Genomic DNA, 10,008 nt, shown 5'->3' on the forward strand with positions numbered 1-10,008 from the left:
CTGGAAGAGTAGAAGTAAAGATAATGCGACCTTTCCGTGGACTTCTTGACGTACCCTCGTACGCAAGGCACACAGCCAGGTGGATCAAAGACCTAAACGTGAACGGCAGAACTAAAACTTAGAGAAAGCAATGTATTAGGATATCTTCATGATCTACGGATAGGAATATGTGATGCAAAAAGCACGACAGAAAAAATTGGTGCATTTGATCAGATTAGAACTGGAAAAAACTGACATTCAAACTACATTATAAAGATCAAATAGGATCCGAACCCGCGGCAGGAGCGCTACCGCGCTCCCAGCGCCGAACCCTCCCAAGTGCGCCACGGGCTTGGCCCACAACATTGTATTTTTTACCCAGGTGACTATTACATAGTTGTACATATTTATGGGGTACAGAGTGGTAATTCAATACATGTATACAATGTGCAATGATCAAATCAGGGTAATTAGCATATTCATCACCTCAAATATTTATCATTTGTGTTGGGAACAAAGTCTTCTTACTATACTATGCTTTTTATCATTATTTTAGAGTGTACTTGAGTTAGCCGTAAAACAGCCTCAGGCAGGTCCTTCAGGAGATTTTCCAGAAGAAGGCATTGTTTTTGTAGTAGATGACAACTCTGTGTGTTATTGCCCCTAAACAACTTCCAGTGGGACATGATATGAAGGTGGATATTGATGATCCTGACCCTGTGTAGGCCTAGGCATTTTGTGTGTGTGTGTGTGTGTGTGTGTGTGTGTGTGTGTGTCATTTCTAACAAAAATGTTTAAAAAGTAAAAAAATTAAAATAAAAAACTTAAAAACAGAAAAAAAGCTTATAGAATAAGGACATAAAGAAAGAAAATATTTTTGTACAGCTATAAAATGTATTTTTTAAGCTAAGTGTTATTACAAAAGAGTTAAAAAGTTAGCAGCTTGATAACACCAAGGACACAGGTTTCTATCCCAGTATACCACCAGCCACGAAAAACACCAAACCAAAAATAAAAATAAAAAATAAGAGTTGAAAAAATTTTTAAGTTTATAAAGTAAAAAATTTACAGTAAGCTAAGGTTAATTTATTATTGCACAAAAAATTTTTCTTATAAATTTAGCTTAAGTGTACAGTGTCTATAAAGTCTACAGTAGTGTGCGGTGATGTCCTAGGCTTTCACATTCTCTCACCGCTCACTCACTGACACCCAGAACAACTTCCAGTCCTGCAAGCTCCCTTTATGGTTAGTACCCTACAGATGTACCATTTTTTATCCTTTATATCATTTTTATTGTACCTTTTCTATGTTTAGAAATGTTTAGATACACAAATACCATTGTGTTAAATTGCCTACAGTATTTAATAGAGTAACATGCTGAACAGGTTTGTAGCCTGGGAGCCATAGCCTATACCATATAGCCTAGGTGCCTAGTAAGTTATACCATCTAGGTTGTATAAGTACACCGTAATGTTCATGCAATGATGAAATTGCCTAACAACACATTTCTCAGAACATATCCTTATCATTAAGTGACACATGACTGTACTTTAGATCTAACAGTTCTTGCTCCTTGGTGTATATAATCTACAGAAAATCTTGCTCAAGTTTATCCAAGGACATTATAAGAATATCCTTCACAGTACTGTTCATAAATACAAAATGGGAAACAGCCCAAGTGTCCCTCAACAGCACAATAGTTCAATGAATTGTGCTATACTATACAGCAACAAAACTTCTAAACAACAGTGGAACACAAAGCAACGAAAATGTACAAACTACAGCTGCATGAAAAACATGAATCTCACAAACATAATGGTGAGTGTAAGAAACCAAAGACAAAAGAATACATATTGTGCGAATCCATTTTTATAACATTCAAAAGGAGGCAATACTAAAATATACCGTTCAGGATGAATCCCGGGTAATAAAACTATAAAGAAAAGACGAAGTAATTATAATTACCAGAAAAGTCAGAATGGTAATTACCTCTGAGAAAAGAAAGGGATTGTGATAAAGGAGGGGCGTATGAAGTGCTTCTGGAGTGCTGACAACATTGTATTTTTTACCCAGGTGACGATTACATAGTTGTTTGAATTTAAATTACTCTTTAGAGAGTATATTTATGTTTTATGCATGCTTCCATGCCAATGCTGTACTGTGCTAATTTAAACCACAGTGAGATTGCATTTCACTTTACTAGACTAGCCAAAATGTAAAACTCTGACAACAAAGTGCTGGCAGGGATATGGAGAAAAGGGAATTCTTATAGACTACTCTCATCCACTTTGGAAGACTGGCATTACCTAGAAAAATTGGATACATAACACAGTTTAAGACCTGCACACCTTAAGACCTGAATATTCTATTCCTCTTGTATACCCCAGAAAAACTGTGGCACAGGAGCACAAGGCGACTGCTGTTGTCTGATTGTTTGTCCCCTCCAAAGCTCATGTGGAAGCTTGATACCCAGTGTGGCAGTGTTGAGAGATGGGGCCTTTGGGAGGTGATTGGATCATGAGGGCTATGCCCTCATGAATGCATTAATCCATTCATGGATTAATGGATTAATGTGTTAATGGATAAATGGGTTATCATGGGAGGGGTGCTGGTGGCTTTATAAGGAGAGCAAGTGAGTACATTACTAGGCTCTTGATCTGTGGCCCTGTGATACCCTGCATTGCCTCAGGATTTTGCACCAAGGAGAAGGCCCTCACCAGATGTGACCCATGGGCCTTGGACTTCCCAAACTCTAAAACTGTAAGAAATTATTTTCTTTATAAATAACGTAGTTTTAGATATTCTGTTATAAGCAACAGAAAATGCATTAATATGGTGACATTTTGAATAATGTTCTAACATCTTTATTCATGATAACTGGAAACAATACAAATGTCTACCAAGAGTATATTCATAAAATGGAATACCATAAAGACTTGAAAGTAAGTGAATAATCAATACACTTTTTTGAAAAGGTAGAATAAAAGAAGCAAGTCACAGAAGAATACGTAATAGGATTCAATTTATGAAAAGCTCAAAAATGGGAAACCCCCAAAGAATATTGTTTAGGGAAACAAACACAAGTGGTAAAACACTAAAATTCGGGATAGTGTCACCTCTGAGGGCAAGCGCAGGTGATGTAATTTATGAAGGGCATCCAGGGCTTCTAAGATACTAGTAATATATTCTTAATTACTAGGAGGGGTGTGGTTTGTCATTCTTTAAATTGTAGCTATATGTTTTAGATACTCTGTGTGATTTAGAAAACTTAGCAATTATTTTTTAAATTGTGCTTAGGATGGGACCTGGCAGGCAGGCAATGTTCAATTATTTTTTTTAAAATCTTTTTCAGAACTTCCATAGTATAAAAAGGCAAACACATGAGGACACTAATAAAAAAAGAAAACATTGAAACTATGAAAATGAAGAATCTTGCAATCTTTTGCTGGTGATATTGAGGGGGTGTAGCTTCTTAGATACAAACTCATCTTGGGACCTTTCCAAATAACCAGTTCTCATCAAAACGTAATTTCCCAATACCTTGAGGCAGTAGAAGCCCAACTAACTGTATTTTAGGATATTTAGGGTAGCTTTTTAGTATCCCTCAGTTCACCTACTTGGCCTTGTAGGACCAGCTCTGAACACAAATTATAATATTTAAGAGTATACTTCTTTCCTCTTTTTCTTTAGAATTTACACAGACAATTATTACACTTCTAGGTATATACTCCCAAAGAATTGAAGGCGGGGACTCAAACAGATACTTCTACACCAATGTTCATAGCAGCATTATTCACAATAGACAAAAGGTAAAAACAGTTTAAATATTCATAAACACATGAAAAGATATACAGCAGTTGGCCCTCTGTATTTGTGGGTTCCATATCCATGGAGTTAACCAAATGTGAATCAAAAATGTTTGAAAAAAATTGCATCTATATTGAACACATACAGCTTTTTTTCCTTGTTATTCCCTAAACAATACAGTGTAACAACTATTTATAAAGTATTTACATCGTATTAGGTATTATAAGTAATCTAGAGATGATCTAAAGTATACTGGAGGATGGGTGGAGGTCATATGCAAATACTACATGTGCTGTTTTATTTTAAAGACTTCAGCATCCCAGATATTGGTATCTGCATGAGGTTCTGGACCAATCTCCCATGGATCCCGAGGGATGACTAGACATAAAATGGAATACTATTCAGTCTTTAAAAATAACGAAATTCTGACACATTATAACATGGGTAAACCTTGAAAACGTTATGCTGAGTGACATAAGCCAGACACAAAAGAACAAATATTGTATAATTTCATTTATATGAGGCCTATAGGCAAATTCACGGAAAGCCGAATATTGGTTAGCAGGGGCTGGGAGGAGGGGGAGTGGTAAGTTATTGCTTACTAGGTACAGAGTTTCTGTTTGAGGTGATCAAAAAATTCTGGATATGGATTATGGTGATGGTTGCACAACGTTGTGAATATAATTAATGCCACTAAATTGTACACCTAAAAATGGTTAGAATCATAAATTTTATATAAAATTTTATCACAATTTTAAAATCTTTTTAAAAAGAATACCTGAGGTGTGTGAAAATCTGGAAATAAATCATCAAATTTTCTCCACTCTTCTTTTTCTAGTCCCTCTCTTTTACATGTCCCAGCATTGTGAATTGGGGGAAAGGCTGCTTATCCTAAATAAAATCAGAAATAAGTAATGTGAAGTTTTACGGAATTCCTCAGTTGGTCACTACTACTCCATGGTACTCTGCTGTTCAGATTAATAAGTATGGCTTTCTGATGGCAGGAAAATAAGTACTGTATTCTTGAACATGATACAAAATGTGTTTCTGGAAAAGAGTTAATGGAATGTATTATTCACAAAATTTTCTGATTCTTTATAAAAGTTGTGGATTATAAGTTTGAATATCTCAGGGGGATTATTAAAGCTTTTCAGATTCCTAAAATGACACTCTTTCCTTCAGGTGCATCTGTGGGAGACAACATTTATAGCATTTATAAGCACAATATTTATGGGGTTCTGCCTCAGAAAGAGGTGTGTGTAAACAGTCTCAGTAAAGCATCTGCCTGTTACCAAGGGTAGAAAAATAATATAAATTTCCATAACATTCCTACAAGAATTAAGCCTACAGGTAGTATAATTATTACTTAGAAGATAGGTTGCTTTTTATTACTCTAGAACTCTTTGTACTGTTATAAGTGAGCACACCTGCCTATTTGGCATCAGCACTACAAGCAACGCTACACGAACCAGGCCCGATGCTCCCCATGGTCTTGCATGTCACCCCCACAGCTGTTCTTCACACTACAGCCTGACGAGTAGTGTTTTAAAGTCCTAATCCCCTGATTTAAAATCTTCAAAGGTTAGCTCAGAGTTAACTAACTAGTTAGAGTGCAGTCTCATGACACCAAGGTCACGGGTTTGGATTCCCACACCAGCCAGCCACCAAAAACAAAATAAAAAAACTTCAGAGCATCCCGCTGCAATTTAAAATAAAAGCCAACTTTCATACTAAGGTCCTGCTGACCCCCTTGCCCTCCTCTCCTGCCATACTCCTAATTCACTGCTCTCCAGCCACGTGAGCCTTCCCTGCTAGTCTCCCCCCAGACCCTTGCCCCATCCACAGTCCTCACATGATCGAGGTCATCTCCTCATAGAGGCTTTCCCAGCTTCTGTAAGGTAGAGTTCTCCCTCCCTGCTCCACTGGGCAGTGGCCTGGTTAATTGCATATAGCTTGTCTCCTTTCTGATCTACTTATTGTCAATCTCCCTTTCTAGAGTATAAGCTCCCCAAGGGCAGAGGTATATTTACACCTCCAGCTCCTAGCCCAGTTAACACAGCATAGCATATAGCTGGTGCTCAGTAAATGTCTGTTGAATGATAGGAATGAACAGTTGGGTAAATTACTAAGCTGCTTCCACTAAAATAAACTCTGAGGCACAGGATTTGGAAACTCGCTTTTCAACCAGCCTCTCAGGTTGTTCTGAGCACCATCTCATTTACAGTACATTTTAAGCCAATGGAGCAGAATGAGGAGTCATATTGCCTTTTCAGAGAGTTGAAATAACTTTACTCTCTATTTTAAGCATTTGGATGATTACACTGAAAATGGTTTTTAAACAGTCACTTCCTCAAGAGTATGCAGAGTGTCAACAACATATTTACCAGAAGCAAGTTGTAGAGGCAACTATAAAAGTTTAATCAATGGTTGAAAGCTTGGGCTTTGAAGTCAGATCTTAAGTTTACATTTCAGCTCAGTCACTTGCTTGCTGGTTAATCTTGAGCCACTGCTCTGAGTCACAGATTCCTGATTCATAAATTAGGAATAATAAAATATTAATAATAAAAGATCTATAGTATTTCTCTGTTATGAGAAATAAATGCATCTAAAATAGTTGGTACAGGGAAGGGGGAAAGGGGATAGTGAGAGGTTGGTTAATGGACAAAATTACAGCTAGACAGGAAAAATAAGTTCTACTAGTATACAATAGTGCTAGGCATCTATAACTAACAACAATTTATTGTATGATGTCAAATGGCTAAAGGAGAGGTGCTTAAATGTTCTCATCACAAAGAAATGTACATTTTTACGATGATAATTTGTTAGCTACCCTAATTTGATCACTACACATTGTACACATATGTTGAAATATAACTCTGTACCCCATAAATATGTACAATCAATACATTTAAATTAAATAAAAAATAAAATAATAAAGTAGTTGGTACAGTGTCTGCTGTATACTAAGTATTCAACAAATATGAGCCATTATAATCATCATCACCATCATCATTATGTAGATTCTGTCGCCTTTTGAAATGAGGTGAGAGGGTCACATTAAGAGGCTAATTCCCTCTAATGCCAAGAGAAAAAATTGCTGTCATAATTACTTGTTTATAAACATTTGCTAACTCATCATGCACATTCAAGTAAAGATATTATGTAGATTCTGTCGCCTTTTGAAATGAGGTGAGAGGGTCACATTAAGAGGCTAATTCCCTCTAATGCCAAGAGAAAAAATTACTGTCATAATTACTTGTTTATAAACATTTGCTAACTCATCATGCACATTCAAGTAAAGATATCCTAATCTTCAATTATTGCAAAATATTAAGAGCATATTTATTCAATTAAAAAAATAAAGCAATTGTGGATTTGTCAAATCCGCACAGAGTACTTTTGGGGACGGCTTAGAGTGACTTCTGGCCCTGATTTTTTGAGATTGCATGTGAATAAAAATCTCCAGTAACTTAGTGGTTCTTTGGGATTAGGAAATGTGTGTAAACAGATGTCTTTGTGATAATGATGGCCACCATGACATGAATAAAATTTAAGGTCCTACCTTATATATACCTGACACTTATTTTAGTGTTAAATATGTTAAATTTTAGTGTTAAATATTTGTTAAGTGATTAAAGACATTGTAGTGTGTTTAGGTAACAATCTCAGTATCACATTCTCACCTTTCAGATGGTGATTATAAGGTAATAATAATAGTTAACATTTACTGATTACTTTATCAGCTTAAGACAATAGCCATTTTATTTGAGCTGGGCTAAGTTAGGCGATTTCTGCTGGTGTAACTTGGCTTCCCTCATGCAAATATGGTTATCTGATAGCTCAATTTGGTGGTGGGGTTGAGGAGGTGAACTAAATGCCTCCCACATCATGGTCTCAGGGCTCCAAGAAAGTGAAGTAGAAACTGCAGGGCATCTTGAGGATTTGGCTCATTAGCTACACAACTTCACTTTTACAACATTAAATTGGTCAAAGCAAGTCACAGGCCTTGCCAAGAATCAGGACATGGAAACCACTTCTTGGTCAGAGTTGCAGCTAAGACACATTGCAAAAGGGCTGGGAGGAACTTGTAGCCATTTTTTACAATCTACTTGCCAGGCAATTTGCTACATGTTTTGCATGAATTATCTCATTTAATTTTCACAACTATCCTGTGAGATAGGCATATTATTTTTATTTTTATTTATTTTTTAATTTTTTTGTCCTTTTTGAGACCGGCCGCAACACGCTCAGCCAGTGAGCGCACTGGCGGCCATCCCTATATAGGATCCAAACCTGCGGCGGGTGCGCTGCTGCGCTCCCAGCGCCGCACTCTCCCAAGTGTACCATGGGCTCGGCCCAAGATAGGCATATTATTAAAAGAGAAAATCGAAACACAGATGTATATTTAATAAATGTTTATTAAAAGTTCTTAGTAAAACTATGCTAATAGAATAATAGGATGTTAAGTGAAAAAGCAGGATGAAATATTATAAATAAAATAATTCAATTATGTTTTAAAATATGTACATATACACACAGGCAAACATTCTGGAAAGAAATATTTACAAATATTAACAAATTCCTTTGAGTCAAAGAATCATGGATAATTGTAATTTTCACCTTTTTTTGTATTTTCCAAATTATTCTTAATGTGTACATATTTATTTTTAGAAATTAAAAGGCAGTATTTTAAAAAGTGAATCTTTCTACCAAAATTCTAAGAAGAAATAGATTATATGAATAGGCCTATATTAAATCAATACTTAATAACCTTTCAAAATAGCACTAGGCACAAATGTGTTCGCTGGCTAATTCTGTGAAATATTAAAGGAAGAAATGATATGAACTTTCTACAATCTCCATAAAACAGAAGCAGTGGGAATACTTGCTGACTCATTCTATGAGGCAAACATTTTCTTAATACCAAAACCAGACAGTGACATATAAGAAAAAAGAACTACACCAATATCTCTCATGAACATAGATGCAAAAATCCTCAACAAATATTAGCAAACTGATTCCAACAATGTATGAAAAGAATTATACACCATGACCAAGAGGGATTTATCCCAGGTATGCAAGGCTGGCTCAATATTCAAAAATCAATTAATGTAATTAACAGGCTAAAGAATAAAAATCATATGATCATATTCATAGAAGCATAAAAAGCATTTGACAAAATCAAACACTATTCATGATAAAAACCCTCAGCAAACTAGGAATAGAGGGGAACTTCCTCCACTTAGAAAACATCTCCAAAAATCTACAGCTAACATCATACTTAATGGTGAGAGATTAGATGTTTTGTCTCTAAGATCAGGAACAAGGCAAGAATATTTCCTCTCACCACCACTTTTAAATGTTGTACTGGAAGTCCTAGCTAATGCAGTAAGACAAGAAAAAGAAATTAAAGGTATATGTATTGGGAAAGAAGAAATAAAACTGTTTTAGTTTGCAGATGACATGATTAGATCCAACTGTGTGACATTATGGAAAAGGCCAAACTATGGAGACAGTAAAAGGACCAATGTTTGCCAGGGGTTGAGGGGAGGGAAGAATGAATAGGTGGAGCACAAAGGATATTTAGGGCAGGAAAACTATTTTGTATGATCCTATAATGGTGGATACATCTTATTACATGTTTGTCAAACTCATAGAATGTACAGTACCAAAAGCGAACTCCTAATGTAAACTATGGGCTCCAGGTGATGATAATGTGTCAATGTAGGTTCATCACTTGTAACAAATGTATCCCACTGGTGCAGGTGCTGACCCCGGTGAGGCTGTGGATGTTGGGCGAGGGAATATATGGAAACTCTCTACACTTTCTAGTCAATTTTGCTGTAAAACTAGAACTGCTGCAAAAATAGTCTATTTAAAATGTTTAGAGAGATTTTCAGTCATGAATCTTATCATTTGGTGAAAAGTTAGTGTTCATATTATTCCCTTAAAGTGTTATTCTTACTTATATTTTCATCATTATGTATATCTGATAATTTTTATATCTCAACTCTTTTTTTTTGCCACTTTTCACCATTCTAGTATTGAATGTCTCAGATCTTAGTCATGAATAATTGCATTAGTAATAAATTTAATAAAAACAGTCTGCAAATTAGGATCACATGTATGAAATTTTATATTTGGTCACTAATTGTATCTTAAATTGAGATAGCAATTGCATTCAAATAAAGAGTTCTCTCTGGAGAAAATGAAATATATGAA

The sequence above is a fragment of the Galeopterus variegatus genome, unplaced genomic scaffold, assembly GCF_000696425.1.
Source record: "Galeopterus variegatus unplaced genomic scaffold, G_variegatus-3.0.2 Scaffold2867, whole genome shotgun sequence".
NCBI classification, from domain to species: domain Eukaryota; kingdom Metazoa; phylum Chordata; class Mammalia; order Dermoptera; family Cynocephalidae; genus Galeopterus; species Galeopterus variegatus.